The sequence below is a fragment of the Pteronotus mesoamericanus genome, unplaced genomic scaffold, assembly GCF_021234165.1.
Source record: "Pteronotus mesoamericanus isolate MK-2021 breed Mesoamerican mustached bat unplaced genomic scaffold, CSHL_Meso_final contig_169, whole genome shotgun sequence".
NCBI lineage: Eukaryota > Metazoa > Chordata > Mammalia > Chiroptera > Mormoopidae > Pteronotus > Pteronotus mesoamericanus.
The window spans coordinates 3,360,475-3,381,933 of NW_026555068.1; the positions used below are offsets into that span (position 1 = coordinate 3,360,475).

General features: G+C 42.4%; 1 protein-coding gene and 1 long non-coding RNA gene across 3 annotated transcripts in view; one reads left to right on the top strand and one right to left on the bottom strand.

Moving 5' to 3' along the window:
- Positions 1–21,459, bottom strand: part of PSD3 (pleckstrin and Sec7 domain containing 3) — a 493,623-nt gene that overhangs the window by 456,709 nt on the left and 15,455 nt on the right. The window lies entirely within an intron of this gene.
- Positions 6,428–16,914, top strand: LOC129064772 (uncharacterized). Of its 2 annotated transcripts, XR_008528519.1 has the most exons (4): positions 6,428–6,547; positions 6,712–6,781; positions 14,346–14,600; positions 16,661–16,914. It is a non-coding gene; the product is annotated as an uncharacterized LOC129064772 (long non-coding RNA). The 2 variants fall into 2 exon arrangements; XR_008528518.1 differs by lacking the exon at positions 16,661–16,914 and having other exon boundaries at positions 14,346–15,829.

Here is a 21,459-nt window from a genome sequence, read left to right on the forward strand (position 1 = left end):
AAGTGGTTTCCTTAGTGTTTTTAACAGTTTAAATGATTCAAGATTGTACAAAAATGGCACCTTATCAAGATCTGCTGTCTGATTGAAGAAAATAATTCTCCTTAGAGTGGGAATTCCAGAGAACAAGTACTAGAGGCCTGTGTCCCAGGAAACTCCAGAGAATATTCCATTCAGAATTTTTAGTCAGAGAAGTCACAGTCTGCTCCTCAAAATTCATTCACTCTCTCAGAAGGTGAAGTCCAGAGCAGTCTGTCCCTGGCAATTAAACTGGGAACCTTCTGGAGCCATTGTCCCCGATTTGGTTGTGACCTGTGGGCATTCACAGCCTGATAGGAGGAAAACAAGGCAGCAACTATAGCCCTCTCCTCCTCTGAGGATGAGCTTAGAAAACGTGCTCCAGAGTCATGAGAGAATGAGAGAAGAGGCTGAGGGGAGGAAGGGGCATGGAATTGAAGGAGAGCTGGCAGAAAGGAGACAGGAATGGCTAGGGAGACATGAAGAGCCTCCCTAGGAGAGGGAGCATCAAGGGCATGGGCACAGGGACTAAACTGAAGGAAATGGACTGGGAGAGTCAGAGCAATGTCAACAATAAGCATCTGGACAAGGAAAAACACCAAATATTATCTGGCCTTACTGGATTCTAAATTTCTCCCTTCTTATTGCATAAGGGATCACATCTTGCCTTTCTTGGGACAGAATTTGTGTTTAACACTGATCCAGGTGACTGGTTCTTGACTTATGGATCATTCTGCCCCTGCAGGAATTAGGGGATAGAGCAAAAGACAAAACTGCCCAAGAAGGAATGAGGATCATGGTGATTTACCTTTGAAACCTCATTCATGGCCATTACTGGAGGATAATCCTACTGCAGGGGGAAAGGTATATACTCAGTATGTGTTTAATAATTGTTTCTAGTAAGACCTGATAAAAACCTATTTCACTTCTATTTAAACAGTACCGCATTGTGCAAATTGGTATATCATGCACATAGATTGCCAACCTCACTGCTGAATAGTCATGTTTTGATTGTATTTTAGTGAATTTTGTTGTCTGATAAAAATAGTTAAAAATTACCAATATGTAGTTCTGACCTGAGTTTACCGTTGAGCCAAATGAGATGCAACACTGACATATTTGAAATGGCTTTTGAAACTGACTCTAAATATTTTTTGAAAATGTCTTTCTTTTCTGTTTTTTTCTTTCACCGTAAAGAACAATATGTGATTGGCATCAGAATAAATGTTATTGGTAGAAAGTGCTAGAAAGGAAAGTATTACTGGTAGCCAGAGTGTCTGACGTAGACGTCAACAAGCTGGTGGAATCTGCACAGGACCCTGTACAGAGGCCGTAGCATTTGCACAGGTGGGGAAGACAGAAGGGAAGGGGCTCCAGCAAGGGCCCGAGTGGGGCCCTGCTCAGACGGCCAGGGAGCACGTCCTGTCTGAGCGGAATCATAGGGAGCAGTGGGAGGAAAGTCAGACCACTGGCTGCCCAGCTGATCTTTACGCCAGAGACACTGGCAACCACAGGCCCTCAGCGCGGCAGACACGGGGCTTACCAACCAGCGCGGCAGCAGCTAGTCCGTGGCTGGAGGGGGACAGAGTGTGCACTGGGAGGACTCGCCAGGCGTGGGCTGGGGGTGAGGACGGGGGCTTGCTTCTTCTCTCTGGGCCTTAGTTCTTTATCCTTATGGCTTCTTGAAGACAATATTGGAAAGCAAATGGAAAGGGCATGGTACATGGTGGCAGGAGATAAAATTACAACCATTATCAAGTTTAATAGAAAAAGGCCAATATGTCTGATTGCCTATAAAATATGCACTTAGAAATAATCCCTATTCGGCTAAGAGAGCTTTTCAAAGGCTGCGTCCAGTAAACTCACAACACTGAGGATGGCCTCACTGAGGCCCAGTCTGGAGCAATTAGAGACTGAGTGAAGGAGGTGCAGCCTCTGGCTCTGAACTAAGCCTCAATCACAAACACCTCAAACCATGCCCACCCCATCCCCCTTCCCCAACGCCTCTGTGAAGTGAAACCTGACCCCCACCTGGCTGTGAGGACCTCCACCTCCATCTGCCCAGCACTTCTGTAATGGAAAGGGCTGCAGAACCCGTGAATGAGAGATGGCCAGCCGGGCAGGACACAAGGCAGAGCACTTCAGTTCCTTATGGCCGGTGCTCTGGTCTGTTCAAGAAGTTTTTTCCATTTACTTCACAAACAGTCAGCCTGTGTGGTCAGATGCCAGAGTAGGCACATCCCAACTGAGAATACAAAGAATGGTTCAAAACATACCCATGTGTGGATGCTGTCGGGGTGGTGGGCAGCAAAGAAAACAGAAACAGGATGGAAATGAAGGACTTTCTAATTAGAATATTTTTCAAGTGTTTCATCTGGTTCTTCCATAAATAATCACCTCAAGGGGAACTATCTGGCACAGGGTCACCTCCTGAAAAAATAAGCTGGGCTTTCTTTTTTGGAAGAGGCAAAAGATGGCCACAGGGTAGTTAGTTAGGAGAACATAGGAGAGTACTGTGTACTCCTGGTACTTGGAGACAGTGTAAGAAAAGTTTTCTTTTTTTTTATTCTTTTTTTTTACCTCTCCAAATATCAAGTCCTTGCCTATAAAACAGAAGATAAACTTGTCCCTAAATACATACATTGGGAAGCAGTGCAGCGTCATGTCAAGAGCATAGACTTTGGAGATCGAAAGATCTGGATCTGTACCCACTTAATTGCTATGTTGCTTTGGGAAAATAGCTTAACTTATGCAGACTTCAGTGTCCATGTCTTTGAGACAGAGGATCTAATATTTACCTCGTTCTGACGATTAGAAGTAATATACAAAAAATGGCCATGGTAGTGTCAGGCATATACAAGACATTTGGCAGCTCTTCATTATCATCGGTATCAAGCTCACTATTATACAAATCTTCTTATAATAATGGAGGAAAGTGTGCTACTACTGTGAAGGTGTATTTCCCAACCAGTAAATAGAATAGCCTGGACAACCCCGAAGCGTTATTTGATACGTCATGGGTAGCAATGCTCAGATTGGGGAGAGTCAATAGAATATTGACATTTTGGACTGAATGTTTGGTTCCCCCCAAATTCATATATTTAAACTAGTCCCAGCCTGATGGTATTTGGAGGTGGGACCTTTGAAAGGTAATCTGGTCATGGGAGTGAGCGCCTTTGGTAGAATCAGTGTCCTTACAAGAAGAGGCCAGAGGAGAGTTCACTCTCTCTCTGCCATGTGAGGACACAGAAAGAAGTCAGCACTGCGCAACCAGAAGGACAGCTCTCATGAGACGCCAACTCGGCCAGCACCTTGTACTTGCATTTCCCGCCTCCAGAACTGTGAGAAATGTTTCTGTTGTTGATAAGCCACTCAGTTTATGGACTTTTATGATAGCAGCCCAAACTAAGACAGAAATTGCTACCAAGAAATGGAGTGCTGCTATAACAAACACCTAAAAATGTGGAAGCAGCTTTGAAAGTGGGTAATGGGTAGAAGCTGGAAGACTTCTAAGTACATGCTAGAAGAAGTTGAGATGATCATAACTGGACTTTTAAATGCAATTCTGGTGAGAGCTCAGAAAGGAAAGGAGAGAAAGTTTCCATCTTAGAGAATACACAAATAATCATGTACAGGATGTTGGTAAAAATATGGACAGTAAAGGCCATTCTGATGATGTCTCAGGTGGAAATGGGAATGTGTTAGTGGACCATGGAGAAAAAGAAATCCTTGTTATAAAGTGGCAAAGAACTTGGCTGAATCATGTTCATGTCCTAGCATTTTGTGGAAGGTAGAAGTGGGTCAGTGATGAAACCGAATATTTAGCTGAGAAAATGTTTAGTGGTGTTGAAGGAGTGGCTGAGTAGCTTCAGACTTCATATAGTAAAATATGAGAAGAGATAAATGGTTTTAAAATGCAGTTATTCAACAAAAGGAGATAGAATCAAAACATTTGGAAAATGCTCCTATTGTAGAAATGAGAACACATGCTTGGAAGAGAGCCCTTAGGGTGTAGGCAAGGGACCGTTTGATAAGGAGATTAGTATCGGTGTGAACCACCATATAAGAAACATCATAAATATTTTACTTTTGAAGATCAAGCTAAGATGAGAGTAGAGGAGAGAGGGCAATTTAGCAAACATTTACTTACTTGTGGGTGAGTCTGCAATAGAAAGGTTTTATAGCCCGTATCACAATGAGTCATTACAGGGCTATTTGCTTGCTTAATTGTTTGAAATCCTGTTTCCCTGACACAAAGGCAGGCACTTTGTGTTTTTGTTGTCCACTCTATACTCAGTCCCTAGCATGGAGCTAAGCAAACAGTAATTGCTCAATAATCATCTATTAAATGAAAAAATGGTGTATAAATGGCTAGGTTCTTGCCTTTAATAAGCTTGTAATTTAATGTGTAAGACAGAAAACATATAGCTTTAATACAAGATAGAATGCAATAAATGCTGAATAGAGGGTACAAGGAGAGAGAAATTCTGATGGATCTGTCAGGGAAGACTCATGGAAGGAATGTCATATGCGGCGAGCTTTACAGGTCAGCCTTTCAGCAGGCAAACATCAGGGAGTAGCGCATCCAAGGCTGAGGAAACTAGAGGAAAGGCAGAGCAATGGGAAACACACAGCGAGTTCAGGGCATGGCGGGTGGCTTAGAGCGATGGAGCACCCGCAGAGAGCACGGGGGGCTTGGAGGGGACACGAGGCTGGAGGGGGTCATTCCAGATCACAGAGGGCCTTTAAAACCAAGGTACAGCATGGGGCAGGGAGCGGGGAGGGTGTCCTGTAAGGCTTCGCAGGAGGATGTGACTTCGAGTCTGTGAAAGACAGTTCGCTAGTGTATTCAGTTCAGCCCTTCATCCCAACAAATCTTACTTGGGCATCTGGCCAAAGCTACTTTTCCGCACTGCTGGGCATGAGGGAAGTGCATTAAAGGTGGCTGCGACCCCGCCATGTGCCAACACCTCCTAAACAGCATTTCCTCAGTCCCTGGAGCAGCCTCCAGCTCCCCCATTTTTAGCTAAGTAACCAGAGGCTATGAAGGTAAAGCGACCGAGCAGCAGCCTTAGTAAGTGGTGGACTTACTAAGTGGCCAGACTTCAAAGCCATTCTCCGCAGCGCTCCAGCTGTCCCTGTCAGGAAGCTGCCCGTGAAACACAATGTATCCTTTCTGCTGGAAAAGGATGGAGCCCGCATGGAGCGCTGAGGCTCATAGGCACGAAGCCGTGCCCAGGCGGCCTGCTGCAGACAGACAAGGGCTTGCCGATCCTTCACCTTTGCCTGGCAGGCCCGACGGCGACAACATCGCCTGGAGACGAGTGGAGGTGCTGCTCACACACGCTCTGTGCCTTTCAGAAGGGAATCTTGCAATAGTAGAAAACAGGCCTTATTTATCTTGAAATGCCACATGAAGTCAAAGAAGAGTGAGGGGCAGAGGGCAGAAAGCAACACTTAAAAGTACAACTGTTTGAAAACAGAATGCTCTTCATTAGGTCTGTGCAGCTGTTTAAATAATGGAAAATGACTTTATTGCATTTAACACACTTATGCATCAGAACCTCTTTCTCAGTTCAGCAGCACTGATCTCCCCCTCATAGTCAGGATGGTCTTATAAGTGGGAGAGGAAAAGCTTCGTTCATAGGAGGCAACTTGAAACAGGCCAGGGAGGCCTACTTGCCTAAAAGCTATGCTTATCGGAATGACAAAGACCCTGACGTCCTACCCTTATAGATTAATATCTCTGGGTTAATCATTGCCCTGGGCATGAGGATGGATTCTCTTTTAAGAATACTAATGACCCTGGGAGGAGCAAACCCAACACACCACTAAGATCTTGGTGCCAGTGGTTTTCTTAGGCTGCTTCCTTATAGATGGTCCAGGTTCATTGGCTCCCGGAGACGGGGGAGGGGTGGTAGGAGGAAAGAATGGGTTGTGAGCAGGGTGCGGACAAACCTACCAGCGCTCACCCTCCCAAGTGAACACCACACAAGCCAAGGGCGTGGGGCAGTTAATGAAGGTCAAGTCCTGAAACTACGCAGGTTTATCGGGTTCAGTGTTTACAACTGTAGCTGGAGAATTTTTTCCTAGTCTTTTCTACTTTTAAATTATGGTAAGTGATGTAAAAGTTTTTTAAAGGTATGTTTTATTCTTTCTATCTTCTGCTATTACAAATATTCTCTTCTAAAGGAAATGTATACTAGCATGTGTTACACACGTGACTGTGCTTTTTATTTGTTTTGCATTTGGCAATAGAAAAAGAGAACAGTTAATACTAAGAAAAAAGAAAAAATCCAGCCAAGCAGAACACTGGGAAGAGCAGCAGCTGTAAGGAGAGACGTGTGCACCGCGTACAAATCAGCTTTCCTCCACCCCAGACTCTTCCTCCTTCTCGGTCACCAGAGGCCCATCTGAGAGGCAGGCACCTTGGTGCTGGCAGTGACCATGTTCGAGAGAGACTGGAAGGAGAGTAGTTAGGTGATTTGTTTGAGAGGAAACTCCTCAAATGCTTTGAGTCTTTCTATTCAAGGTGAGTCACACACCCACTACGTGGGCAGGCCTGGGCTTTGAAGTGAGAGCGCCCTGCCTCTACCATCTCTGGACCTGGTGGGTGATCTTGGACAAGTCGGCTGGACTTTCTGATCCTCATTCTCTCACCTGCAAAATGATGATAATATAATGCCTCCTTTGCAGAATGGAAGCAAGAACTCAGTGGAATAATATTTCAAAAAGCAACTTATAGAATGGATATTGCTGTGCACAGGTGAGTTATTTTTTTGAAAAGATGGTTCCACGCAAGGTTATAAAATATCCCTGACAAACATGTCCTCCCAGATGATTCTAACACAAATCTTAAGAGATGAATAAGAATTAGCCAGTCAAAGAGGAGGGAGAGCCCTTGAGAGCAAAGAGAGCACTTGTGTTCAGTGAGCAGGAGGCACGCAGTTGGCAGGACAGGCCGGGGCCTGCAGCGGGTGGCGGGGCAGAGGTGGGCAGATACAGGCCCGGTGGCTGGGCTCGGCAGCATGAAACAGGAAGGTGGAGGCAGGTGGGGGCAGGCGCTCCATCCTGCAGGGCATCACATGCCTTGTTAGGAAGCTTGGATTTTATACCTTAGAACAAAGTTGTATCTACTGTGTTCAGTGAAATTTCAACAAGCGTGTTTTGTAAAGTTTCTATAGCCAAACAAGTTCAAGATTAAATAGTTAATCCTATTTCTTTGCTGCAGGACTTCTCAGAGGCTTTAATATGCTAATATGTGTCATGAATTTTCAACAAGGGAATGTACTCTGCAGCGCGTCTTCACATTTGACCTTTTTCTGACCCCCCCCCCCCCCCACACACACACTCTCTTACACTCTCACCTTCCATTTTGTAGCTCTGCCCTCAAGAAATGCTAGAACCCACTGTAAGGAGCCTTGTCAGGCTCAGAACACGCCTACGCTTGTCAGTGTTACCGTGGCTTTGCCAGCGTTTCCTGATCTCTGTCTGCTCCCCCAGACACCCCTCCAAACCTCCTCTTCATAGGAGCCCCTGCTTCTCCCCCAGGGGGTGAGCTCCCTTCTTACTCCACAGAAAGGATGAAGTCCAAGCTAGAGACCGGCTGTCCTCTCTACCCTTTTACCACGTCCACATCCACAGACTGTCCTAGCTACCCCCGGAGATGTCGCTCCCCCTTCCGAATGAGGACAGAGCAGGAAAGAATTGTCAGAGAAGGGAGGCTGCTCTTTGGGATCAGGGAGTTAGTCAGAGGCGGGGACCTGGTTAGAAGTCCCCTGATGCCCCGGTGAGGGCCCTTTCCCCAGGCCATGCTGCCATCTAAATGCCTCCTAGGAGGTAGTCCTAGTCCGCGAGGCCCACAAAGGACAGACACATGCCATAATACATTGCTTATGCTGGCATAAAATTACCCATTCACATGGTGAATATGTATTGGTAGTATCCTGTCAAGTTTCATTTACTAGAACTATTTTGTTTCTTTCCTTTTCTTTTAAAAAATTTTTTATTTCCAATGTATTTTTTAAATGTAAGCTAAAGCATAGGGAATGTTGTTAACAACATGCACAGTGCCAGGTAGGCCCTTGAATTATTGGAGGGAACACTTTATAACCTATATGAATGTCTATCCGCTGTGCTGTATACTTGAAACTAATAAAAAGTAGTGTTAAAGGCAAAATGTAATCAAAACGGAACACCGATATTTAAATTTACTTGTACACTATAGTTGGCATACAATATTACACTAGTTTCAGTTGTACAACATAGTGATTAGATATTTATACACCTTACAAAGTCATCACCACAATAAGCCCAGCACCCACCTGATGCCACGCATAGTCATTACAATATTATTGACTGTGTTCCCTAGACTGTACTTTACATCCTTGTGACTTATTTTATAACTGGCAGTTTGTATCTGTTTCCTTCCTTTTTCACTGCATGTTTCTTCAAGATAAACCATTCTAGTCCTAAAACTACCCAGGGATTAATGTAATGCTTTCTGTCCTAACAGTCAAAGCTAAAACTAATTTATTCAGCTGCCTTTCAGAGGAGCTCCACCTTCTTCCCTAGCATTTCCTCTGGGTGCCCCCCGGGCTGAGGATGCTCCAGCAGGTGACCACAGCGGAGGGCCCACACCACAGAGCCCACACAGGGGACCGCTTGAGCCGGACCCTCACTTCGGCAGGGAACAAACCCTCCTTCCATCATCTTAGCCCCTCCTGTGTCACCACCACAGAAACAAGCACATCCAGGGTGGTGGCTCCACGTAAACAGTTTGGATTTAGAGACAACCTATGAAATAAATAGGCAGTGAAAGCCCTTTGCCAAAAGCTGGCCACTTGGCTTCAGTTCAACACCTCCCTTTCTACATCGTCCACTTCGCTTGTTATTTACAGTAGAGCTGTTCTTGACCTCTTTCTTTTTCCAGGTACGTTGGATAGAATTAGTTTTGTTTATTTGTTTCTAAATACATCTTTAAAATCTCGATGACTATTTTGGATGTTTTCAAAACTCACAGCTACTTGAATCACTTTTTCCAGGCACCATTTCAATCCAGATACTGTAACGGGACAGGGCCTACCACTTCAGAGCTGGCACACACGTGTCTTAAAGAAGAGTTCCTGTTCTCCGAGTTTAAGGCCATCTGATTTGGAAAGAGTGAGAGGTCGCCTGTGTTTAAAAATAGTCAGCTAACTATGGGAGGCTTTTTCTAATTACCGTGGAAAGATACTTCCGGGTTCGATTAGCCCCCACACCTCAAGCTATAAATATTTTACAGCTTGTGGGCATAAATATATTCTGTGATAATCTGGGACATTCATTCCAAAACCATTTGATCAAGTCAAGTATTGTGGATTCTTAATGAAGAATATAATTATTATATGTAACTTAGTGCAAGAATAACATTTATACAGTTCATTTACCTTTTCAAAGAATATATATGAGGGCACATCTGTTGAATCATTTTGTCATCCCAGAAGCATTGCCTCCGATTTCTTTCTAACTTAATCTGCCCTTCATACTGCTTTTAGGATATTTGCCCACAACACACTCACGCAGCAGTGACAGGTAAAGGAATTTATGGCATTTGTAAAAATAATTAGAATGTTGGGGTAAGGACTAAACAGGGAGGCATTATGAGGATATTGATGGATAGTGAGAAAGTGCGAGGACCCATGAAGTGGAAGCCATGAGGAGATTGAAGGACTTCTCTAGCAGAAATAGTTGAACAATTGAACCAGAAGGATATGGGTAGTCTGGGAGCGCGGCATTGGCATTTAAGATTTTAGAGGTGGCACAGCTGCCCAGGGTGCAACCACTGGAGCGGATGATTGAAGTAGAAAGGAGGGACAGACCGTTGAGATAAGGAGGTGAAGAAACTACGATGCCAGAGAATTAAAATGGTCCTTCCTGGGAATGTAGCAGTTACAAAGAGTGACAGAGTCTGGAGTGCAGGGGAGGCCTGGGAGCCAGTGAACGAGGAGGAGTGCCTGGGAAATGACAGAAACAAGGAAGGTCGTGTGTCCAAACCGCACGAGTGTCAAAGGGCAGAGGTTTTGCAGGAAAAGGGGAAACAATGGTCTGAAGGTGGCCGGGGGAAGCAAGGAGGACACCCACCTTACCTCTGGGCCCCCGGTCACATGGAGCACAGAAGGAAAACAGCCTTTGATGGCCGTGTGTAAAGGGTCCTCAGAGAACCTCCGTACTTCAGAGGAGGGATCGTGACATGGAAGAGCTTCAGGAGGCGACAGCAGGTGGACTGGTGAAAGCAGGGCTTGTAGGAGGAGGGAGGATGAGAGCTCAGGTGATGGCGGAGGCTGGGCATGCCGGGGCCTCCGGAGGGAATTGGAAATGAATGGAATGCCTTAATACATTTTTTTCCCCTCTCAGCCAAAAACCTTTTAATATGTGTATCCTTGAGGGAGGGTGAGGTATCTTAAAGGGAGGACCCCACGCTTCCTTTCCAGGAAGAGAAACAAGTTTTGTGTTGCCCAGGGTTGGGGATGGCGTATGATGGACCGCGGAGCCCCTGCCTAGGAAGAGTAGAGAATGAGACTTTGGTGAAGGAGGGCAAAGAAGGGTGTGGTGGGAATCGGGGAGGGAGCCTGGGAAGAAAAGGACAAGGTGGTATCCCCGCCAGGCTCAGATCCCTGTGTCCACCCTGAGGACCGTGGGACCCTCCTGTAAGAGAGTGCTAGGTTGCCAGCAACAGGGCCGGGACCGTACAGGACCGGATGCAACCATTGGGGCATCAGCTCATCTGTACCAGAGCCCTCACCTGTTCACTGCCCAGGTAGCTATAGTTGCAGGCACAGCCCCTAGTAAGGGACCTTGCGCATGTGTGGTAGGTGCTCAGTATCTGCTTGCTGAGTCAATAAAACACCCTGTGAGGTAGGTGGAATAAGTATCATCTTCTGTTCTTTCCTCTGGGCGATTCTAGGGCATACCAAGGTGAGGATGCTATCCGTACGCTTACTTAAACAGTAAGTGACAGAGAGGGAGCAAGAATCCAGGTTCCTGGTGGACTGGCATCATCACTTCTTTGTTTAAGCTCAGCCATACATCCTCCCTGAAGAAGCGGAATGGGGTATGCCAGCAGAGAAAGGCAGAATTTTATGATTCTGTATCAAAATTATCCTTTTTGTAAAGAGTCAATTTTCTGTAAACCTTATCCCTTTTGTCTGTGTAAACAAAAGGTCACCTTAAAGATAATTTCCTGATACAAACCCTACAACAACAACGGTATAAAAACTGGAGTGGACAGCACCTAGGAGATGCTGTGCAAAATTAAGGTAGTTGTAGAATTAGGTTGGGATTATAAGTAATGCACCCTGACTTTTCTTCAATGTTTAATTTACTATTTTTATTTTGTATTTTCAATAAAGATGCTCAAGAAAATCTCAACTTTATAATAAGGCAAGAACTGATAGCATTTATTGAATTGCTGTTGAAAAGAGTCAGAGATGAAAAATATTTCTTATCTCTTCTCCTAGAAGACAGGAAGAATGTTCTTCAGGTCAGAGCAGCAAAAGGCCACTTGGGTGTAAGCCGGGGACTCTGAGGGTTGAACACCACAGTGGTAGGTGCCTTTTGTGACTTTGTTCCTGGAAATGCAATTGAGTAGGAAGCAGAAGAAAGTAAGGAGCTGGGATGGGGAAAATGGGAGGGTGGCCAAGTTGCATATTTTAGCTTCACATCACTATCTTTGAACACTACACAGTGCCCTGGCGCCCTGCCCAACCTGCATCAGCTGTCGCCCTGGCATCTCCAGCTGACAGTTCCCGGGCGAATTCTGATTAAGGCAGATGATATCTCAGGACATTCAGTTCCACGAGTAGAGGGACCCAAATGAGACTCAGTGGCCTTGGCTGTAAGGCCTTGGGGCCCAAGGCATCCTTGTGCCCCACAAGTCAGTGTCTTCCCCTGAGTCCTGAATGGAGGAAAGGGTTAGTAAAAGTTATGCCTTACCAAATTAAGTCCTGCTTGTAGAAGGTGGAACGGTGGTCACCTCTGGGGCATGTGGGTAAGTGCCTGGAAGGGAGCAAGGAGGAATTTCTGGGTCCAGTCAGGTTCTCTTTCTTAATCTGGGTATTTATTTCCTGAGTGTGTGCGGTTTGCGAAAATCCACTGAGGTATTGTACGCTATGCACTCTTCTGTATGTGTATTATAATTCAATAAAAAGTCGAAAGGAAAGAAGAAAATGAAGGGAGGGAAGGTGAAGAACATGAAGGGAGGGAAGAAAGGAAGGGAGGAAGGAAAGGGAAGCTGGTGAAGCCACACCGAGGAGCTTGAGCGCGGTGCGGTACGCAGTTGTGAGCCCCTCTCAGTGGGTCAGGCGTGGCGGGGCGTGACAGGGGCATCATCATAGGAAGATTGGTTTGACTGTGCAGAGCAGTTGAAAAGGGATTAGGCTAAGGCAAAAAAATGTTTAAAAAGCTACAGTAACTTCAGATGGGAGGGTGAAGGCTTAGATTAGATTGCTGTCAACAGTGATGATGCCTAAGGGGGTAGCAGGCCGGTTTCAAGGAGCCAGTTGTAAGGTGAGCTATTACATAAATGAACCAATAGGCAGCACATGCTGCAGGTTGCTTTCCGATATTGCAGAACATTAAAACTCGCTTTATTTAGTAATTGTGATTCTTACAAGGCCCAAGACAGCTAGCTCACCTAGGTGTGCTCAGTTCCACAGCTGAGCTCCAGAGCGCTGGGCCTGGCTAGCCTCTATTCCCAGGTACGTGCCATTTGTCAGGAGGTACTGGCTGAGGACCTACTAGGGACGCTAGCACAGACCAATTATGTGATAAACAGCGTAGACCTTGGTTTTTTTTGTTTTGTTTTGTTTGGGTTTGTTTTTAAATACATGATGACAGATAAAACTACTACTTTTTTAGGACCTATTCAAAAGATTAATTTAATAGCTGAATATTTGAAATTAAAAAGAATGTTGCCTTCCAAAGTACAATATATAATGAAAATTTTAAAGATTACTTGAACAAATCAAGTCTTGTTCTTCAGAGAAATAATATGAACATGTTAGCACAGGGTCCTTAGCAGAATTTAGATTTATGCAAATCTTCAATTTTCCATAATCCAAAATTAACAAACTCAGAATGACAGAAATTTGTTGAAAAGTAATGCAAACTAAACATTTTCGTACATCTTTCTAGAATTTAACAGAATGTTGACATCTAATTTCACATTATGCATCTCATTTAATTTCTGCATTATGAACCAACAGGCAGAAATAGATGAAATGCTGACACATTGGCTTTTTCCAAGCACCAGAAGAAAAACAAAGGTTCCCAGTGAGAGATGAGGGAGGAGTTCATTTGGTTCATTAGTTTGCCTAAATCCATAATTATGTACGCAACTTATTTATATGTACTGTGCTAACTGAATTATTATTATTTAGCTTTGCTGTGGTGCCAGTCATTGAAACATACTCTAATTTTATTAAGTTCCTCAAAGTCTTGGAGAGTCTTAGTTATAAGCTGGTTCTCTCCTCATTAGCATTGACATTTATGGTTTGTTTATGTGGATTTTTTTGGCCTCCTGCCCCCAAGTTAACACCCCTTTGTTTCATAATCCATACTGTCATTGTGCCCTCTTGACCCAGAAGAGAGGCAAATGAATGAAAGTATTGATGCCAACTTTACAGCTTCTGTGAACAGGCAAGAGGCTGGGACGCTTAGTCAGTTGGCGCTGGCTTCTTTGGAAACAAAGAAGGAAAGGGAAGAACTGAACAAGTATTCAAGGCCTTCATGGACTCATCATTAAGCGCTGTCGTATGTTATGTGATTAAACAGTACATGGCACACAGGGTTCAAATTTTGACTTCTACCAACAAAGAATGACATGCAATTCTTAGCATGAACCCAGTGTATTTCATTAATTTACTGGGGACTGCTAGAAATTACTTTCCCTAGTTGATGGTCTTCATAATACATAGTAGAATAAATGTGAAAGGAAACTCAAAGGACGAGCCATTATGTTCCCCCAGAAGAATCACAAATTGCCGAGGCTTAGAGCGCCAGCCCAGCTTTCCCCACTTCCCATTCGCTGTGCTGTCCCAGCACAGGCCCTAATGGTCCTCTGAGCCTGCTGCGCCCTTGAAATGTGGCTATCGTGCGAATCGCAATGTTTTTTAATATAAAATATAGACAAGATTTCAAAGACGTGGTGTGAAAAAAGGATGTATAATGGTTTGTGTTTAATTTTTATATTATTACATAGCAGAAAAGTAATGTTTTTAATATATTGGCTTAAATGAAATGTATTCTTAAAATTAATTTCACTTGTTTCTTTTCACTTTTTTACATACTAGAAAATTTTACATGACAAGTGTGGCCCACATTCAGTTTCTATTGGACAGCACCAGTCTACGCAGATGCAGCAAACCTTTCCTGACCCAGCCCCGAGTCCTCCCAGCTAAGACTCTTCCTTCACTGCAAAAGTCTGAAGACCAAGAAGTCGGCATTTTCAGTTCCTAAGCTGACAGCTCTGCCAGTTCAAACTTGGCTTACGGCCAGAAAGATGGCCTTGTTCCACATTGACTATATTTGCTATGCTTGTGAACAAGGTGCTATACTTATCTCAACACCCACCGTAAGGTTTTTCAGGATGTACTTACTTTTAATTCCATTTAACTTGGATTGGGGGAAGACAGTTTAGTTGGGGTGGGGGGAAGGGAGCAGATAGAAGGGGAATGGACAGGGATACCTTAATTATTTAAATTCACCAGGAAACAAAATGTTCTTTTAAATCATCTGATTATCTTGGACTGCTTAGATAGGTAAGACACATAACTTAAGTAAAGGTGAGTGATAGAGTGAAAGATTCCTCAAGGTAATTACTTGGATACACACAGATTCACCATGATTCACCAAATCCAACAATCACAAAATCTTTTTCTTGGTAGTATAGCTCACAAGGATCTGTGACTTTGAACATCAGATTCAACCCTTACCAGACACGCTGACCGGTCAGAGCCAGGTCACACACTAGGGTGAGTCTATTGTGAAGGGTCAAGAGACAGACAGAGGGCAAAGAAGACATTGCTTTTTCACTGACAACCCAGAAAAGCATTTCCCTTCACGCAGAAAAGAAGAGGGTATAGTCTCTTATATTTAATTAGGGATTCACAGTCTTATGTTCACAAGTTTTAAAACATTTCTGAAAACCAACAACTTTTCCAAATTGATTTGAAGGCAAAACCTGACCTGAACTGACATGAGGCTATTTGCAGTCTTTATCCCACTTAGTCTGAAGTTCATACATTAAACTGCAGACATGCTGGTATGTCTGGTTTTGAGCTACTTCCCAAGCCACCTGGGGGTGTCACAACATACGCAACATAACTGGAATAGTTTACCTTCTAATTCCAAAACGTTTGGAATTTTGAAACCCACCTAACCCCACGAACTTCAGGTAATGAACCTACTTATGGAATATCACAGCTCAGAAGGCATGGGAGTAACAGCTCTCCACCTACTTGTGTTTTCTCTTAACTCAGCCGATGTTCTAAAAGTTACTTTTCCCTCCTGTGCTCTGTCTAGTTCCTCATCCACACAATCCTGCCCTAACTCGAAGGTAGTTGAGTGGTTGATTTAGTGGTTGCCAGGTTCTGTTTCAGACACACTGTGATAATGCGCATGCTGTCTCTTTTTGATGTCAGCTAGTCATTGTTGGCAAGCCTGCATGAAATTACAGTAATTAAATTTACCTTTTCGAAACTTGCTAAAACAGAAAACGGTTATATAAGATCGTTTTAGCATAGCTACAAAAGAAAAAGAATGCCATGAGTTATGAGAAGGGAGTAAAGTGTGAAGATGTATTCTTATTAAGATTATAAATTACTTTGAGAAACTAGGCAACATTCTACTTTGTTGAGAGGGTTTGATTTTTCTCCAACTTCCTATTAAGGATTATAGTTTTCATTCACTCTCATAAAAGATTTCAAGGACAACTGAAATATAATTAGGTCTGATTTACCTTAACTAGGAATTTTTTTTTAAAAAAATCTACACTGTTTCTTTAACATCACTTCTAATTATCTGCTTTGGTGAAAGCAGTTATAGTTTCTTTCTTGGAAATATTTCCTTAGTGACTATTCATACACCATTCCAGATGGATGCTGCATATTTGTTACTGCTCACCGCCCTTTGGACCTAAATTTCATTTTGTATGATGATAGAACATGAGAAAACTAATCAAAAGAATGTATACTTTTCTTGTCTAAAAATAAGAATAAAAAAATTAAAAAAAAGAACTTTCCATCTGTCTCTCTCCCTGAGAGTGAGTTAAATATGTAACTCTATATATAGCTTATGATATGCAGTGATTATAGTCAAATATCTGTCAAATTACTATTTGTTTGCTTTGAGTACTATTGCTTTAGTATAAATTCAGAACTCTAGTATAAGCAGCCTACATAGCACACCAGGAATTGTGTACCCTTCAACCTTGTGTATAAACTCAGCTCAACACCAAGTTATTTGGGACCTCCTTTTCCCACCTGCCTGGATGGGGTCCCTGTAATCATGATTTGAAAATCCAAAAAATTACATCTTTATATAGATTGTTTATTCATTAGCATAGATTTATAACTATTTTTATGCTTTTGTCTTTTAAATTTTGTAGACTATAAAACATGAAACTATCAATGAAAAAAAAAAAAAGGAAAAAGAAAAGAAAAATGGAAATCCAGACAAGGTTACCTGTTGATCAGGGACCCTGTGCAACCTCCGGTCCCCTAAGAAAGTCAACACCTGAAGACGCTTTACTTATAGTAGGTTGTATCCCATTACTTGGCACGTTGAGATCCGCCCTTGCATTCCTTTTCTGACAGTTCCTCTGTGCACTGGCAGCGTTGTCTGGTTATCCCCCACAATACCACCTGGAGGCGGCGTCTTGCCCTGCTTCTCCCGTCTCTCTTCTGGTTCCTACTCCAGCTGAAACCCAGGCAGTCACTCCAAGGAAAGGGTCGTCAGACCATTGCCTCTCAAGACTTACACCATCTTACAACGTCAGATGTGTTTCTAGGTAATGAGCTTTTAACTGGCTCATATTTTTTTAAAAATTTTTGTCTTTTGCCATTAAACTCAATTCTTATACCTTTGTGTTCTTCTTTTGGGAATGAATTTAAATGAAAAAAATGAAAAAATGAAAGGAGGAGAGTAAAAAAGGCAAATAATAATGTCTTAAAATTATTGTGAGAATAGTTTTAACCTCACAGCGCCTTGAATCTTGAGGATCCCTAGTGATCTTCAAGAGGCAGCATTTTGAAAATTGCTCTTCGAGACTGTAGTTTCTACATCTACATAATGGGGCATTGGACTAGATAATCTTTAATATTCTCTTTACTGATTGTCTGTGATCTCTGATTTCCATTTTATCTGCCCCTTTTAGTTCACAGAACACTTTCCCACATTGACTTATTTTCTTCCCCAGTGATTTACAGTAGAGCAAATCATGTTTTATGTAGAGCACCAGGAAAGATTATGAGTGAAAAACTGATATTTAGAATCAGTCCTAAAGGCTTTCATAACCTTACCAGATGTTAATTTTTTAAAAAAGGGCTCTCTAGGCATAAGCAAACAAATACACACACACATATGTATGTAGAACCTCATCAAAATTAAAACTTTTTGTGGGTCAAAAAACACAATCAAGAATTGAACAGGAGAAAATATTTACAAATCATATATCTGATAAGAGTCTTGTATCCAGAATATATAAAGAACTCATCAACTCAATAATGAAAAGATAAATAATACAATTTTTAAAATGGACAGAGAATCTAAATAGACATTTCTCCAAAAAAAGATATACAAATGGCTAACAGCACATAAAAAGATGCTCAGCATAATTAGTCACTAGAGAAATGCAAATCAAAACCACAGTGAGCTACCACCTCACACCCACTAGGATGGCTAAAATTAAAAGGAGGTTGTGGCAAGTGCTGATGAGGCTGTGGAGGAATTGGAACCCTCACACACTGATTGCCGCTGGTGTTGTAAAATGGTGCAGCTGTGGAGACATGGTAATGCATTTGTTCAAAAAGTTAAACATGCATTACCATGTCATTCAGCAAATTGATTTCTAGGTGTATATCTAAGAGAATTAAGGACATGTTCACAAAGTAAATGTTCGTAGCACAATGTTTCAAAATAACCCAAAGTGAAAACAACCCAAATGTCCATCAACTGATAAACGGATAAACAATAGATGGTATATCCATACAGTGGAATATTATTCAGCCTTAACGGAATAATCATGGATGAGCCTTAAAAACATTATGCTAAGTGAAAAAGCCAAACACAAAAGGTCACATAGTATATGACTCTATTTATATGAAACGTCCAGAATGAACAAAGTCATACAGAGAGAAAGTAGACCAGTGGTTGCTAGGAGATGGGGAGAGGACAGAATGGCGAGTGACTGCTACCAGGTACAGAGGTTCTGTTTGGAGCAATGAAATGATCTGGGATTGTATAGTGGGGACAATTGCACAACATTGTGAAGATACCGAAAACCACTGGATATACTAAAACACCGGTTTAACATGGTGAATTTTATGTTATATGAACTATATCCCAAATAAACACTGCAAAAGCAATGGGTGTCCTCCAGAAGTTATTGTCAGCAGCTTTAGAGACAACCGTGTGACCCAAAGAACAAACAAGCTGTGACAGGAGACTGTACCGTAGATTTCTGTCGAAGAGGAATGTGTGAGGGCTCTTGCTCCCGGGCTGAGGGCGCCTCTGGGGTAAGCAGAGCTGGGCTGAGCGCTCAGGGCCCCACACTCCCAGGGCCCCGGCTGCGGTGCCCGAAGTTCGAAAATGCGGTTGTTCGAGCTGAGTGAGCTCAGTGCTGCTGAGGCACAGAACATCACAAGAAAGTGCAGATAGGTTAAGGGCTGCTCACCTTCAGGCTCTCGGCCTGAATAAGGGCAGAACTTTCATATGTTCTTCTAAAACCTGGGCAGAAATAAAACTATTAGAAAGAAGGAAACAAGAACAAAAGCAACAACACCACCGTAACCGTAAAAGCACAAGGGTTTCATATGTTATGGGAAAATAATCTGTGCAGGGAGTGCCTTTTCTTTGGTCACCTGTGGAGTTTAGGATAAGTGACCCAGTCAAACCACACTCATTTAAATTCATTTCCAAAAGAAGAACATGATAGGTTTCCATGATGTTATTATGCTAATAGCTAATGTGCACCAGTGTGTTCTCAGGCTTTATAACTTTCTCAGATTTAATTTATACTATATATCTAATATATATATATCTTACCTATCTATCTATCTTCCTACCTACCTATCTCTCACATAAACCCCAGTGTTATAATTGATTCAAGGAAAGCTGAAGAAAAACATATCTACATGGTCTCAAAGAATCATTTTACAAATTAATTACAAAGGAAAAAATGTGCCTTTTTATGGAGACTTCTGTTGGTCACCACCTTAATCAAGTTATCAAAATTAGCATCACTAATAATGCAGGATCCTCATATTAGGTACCTCCTGATACAATGCCATAAAAAACACATTACCTACATGGTATTATTAGAAACATTTAACCTAAATCTGATCATGAGGAAATAATCAGAAGAAACCCATACTATGGGACATTTTTAAAACAAACCAACAAACAAACTCACTGGAACTCTTCCAGAAAGTTAATACTATGAAAAACAAGAAAAATAAAAACTAAACCAAAGTGATACAACATAAATGAACATTGATTGAATTATGATTTTTTCAAAGGACATATATAAAAGACATTTTTTAGACATTGGAGAAATTTGAATATGGGTCAAATATTAGATGGGTTAATATTAATTTTGTTAGCTGTCTTAATGGTGTTGTAGTTGGGGAAGGGAATGTCCTATGTTGCATATTTAGGGAATAAATGTCAGAATGTCTGCAACTAACAAATGATTCAGTTAAAAAAAGTTAATTAAAAATATATAGGGAGAGAAATAAAGTATGCAGCAAAATTTTAACCCCTGGTGAATCTAGGTAAACATTATATGGGTGTTCACATTCAGAAAAATATAAAAACTTTGAAAATCTTTAGGGAGAAAAATAAAGTATGGAAACATATCACTGCTAATGAATCTAGGTGAAGATTGTGTGATGTTTATTTTATTATTCTTTTAACTTTTCTGTAGGTTTGAAATTTTGTAAATAAAAAATTAAGGGAAAAGTTAATCACTCCATAACTGAGGGATCAAGGAGTGAAATAGGTGCAAACATCTCTGGCTTATTACTTCTGTGCAGTGGCCTGACAGGTCCTTTGTAAGAAAACCAATAGGCCCGTTTAAAAGAAATAAGTCAAAAGTGCCTGTGCAAAAGAAAACATCAGCAAAATGAAAAGGGAGCCAACCATATGAGAAAATATATTCGCTAATGATACATCAGCTAGAGGTGTGATCTCCAAGATATATAAAGAACTCACTCGACTCCACTCCAAGAAGACAAATGATCCAATCAAAAAATGGGCAAAGGACCTGGGCAGACACTTTCCCAAGGAGGAGATACAGAGGGCCCAGACGCATTTGAAAGGATGCTCAGCATCACTAGCCATCAGAGAAATGCAGATCAATACCACCATGAGGTACCACCTCACACCGGTCAGAATGGCCATCATAAACAGATCAACAAACAGTAGGTGCTGGCGAGGCCGTGGAGAAAAGGGAACCCTAGTCCACTGTTGGTGGGAATGCAGACTGGTGCAGCCATTGTGGAAAGCAGTGTGGAATTTCCTCAAAAAGCTGAAAATGGAACTGCCTTTTGATCCAGTGATTCCCCTGCTGGGACTATACCCTAAGAACACCAAAACGCCAATACAAAAGAACCTATGCACCCCAATGTTCACAGCAGCACAATTTACAATAGCCAAGTGTTGGAAGCAACCTAAATGCCCATCAGTAGATGATTGGATCAAAAAGTGATGGTACATATACACAATGGAATACTACGCAGCAGAAAGAAAAAAAGAACTACTAAACTTCGCGACAGCATGGATGGAACTGGAGAGCATTATGCTAAGCGAAATAAGCCAGGGGGCAAAAGACAAATACCATATGATCTCACCTATAAGTGGAACCTAACCAACAATACACAGATGCAAGGAAAATAAGACCAGCAACACTGAAAGGAAAAGAAATCAACAGAGACAAGAGGGAAGGAGGGAGGAGGGGCGGAGAAAAGGAAGAGAAGGGGAAAGTCAAGGAACATATAGCAAGGACTCATGGACAGGACCAATGGGGAGGAGCTGAGGGTGGGAGGGAGAGAGGGAGGGGGCAAGGGAAAGTGGTGGGGGGTAGGCAGAGACAAATGTATTTGAAAAAATAAATTAAAATAAAATTTAAAAAAAAAGTGCCTGTTGACACAGGCATTCACTTGTCCCCTGACCAGAGACAAAAAAAGA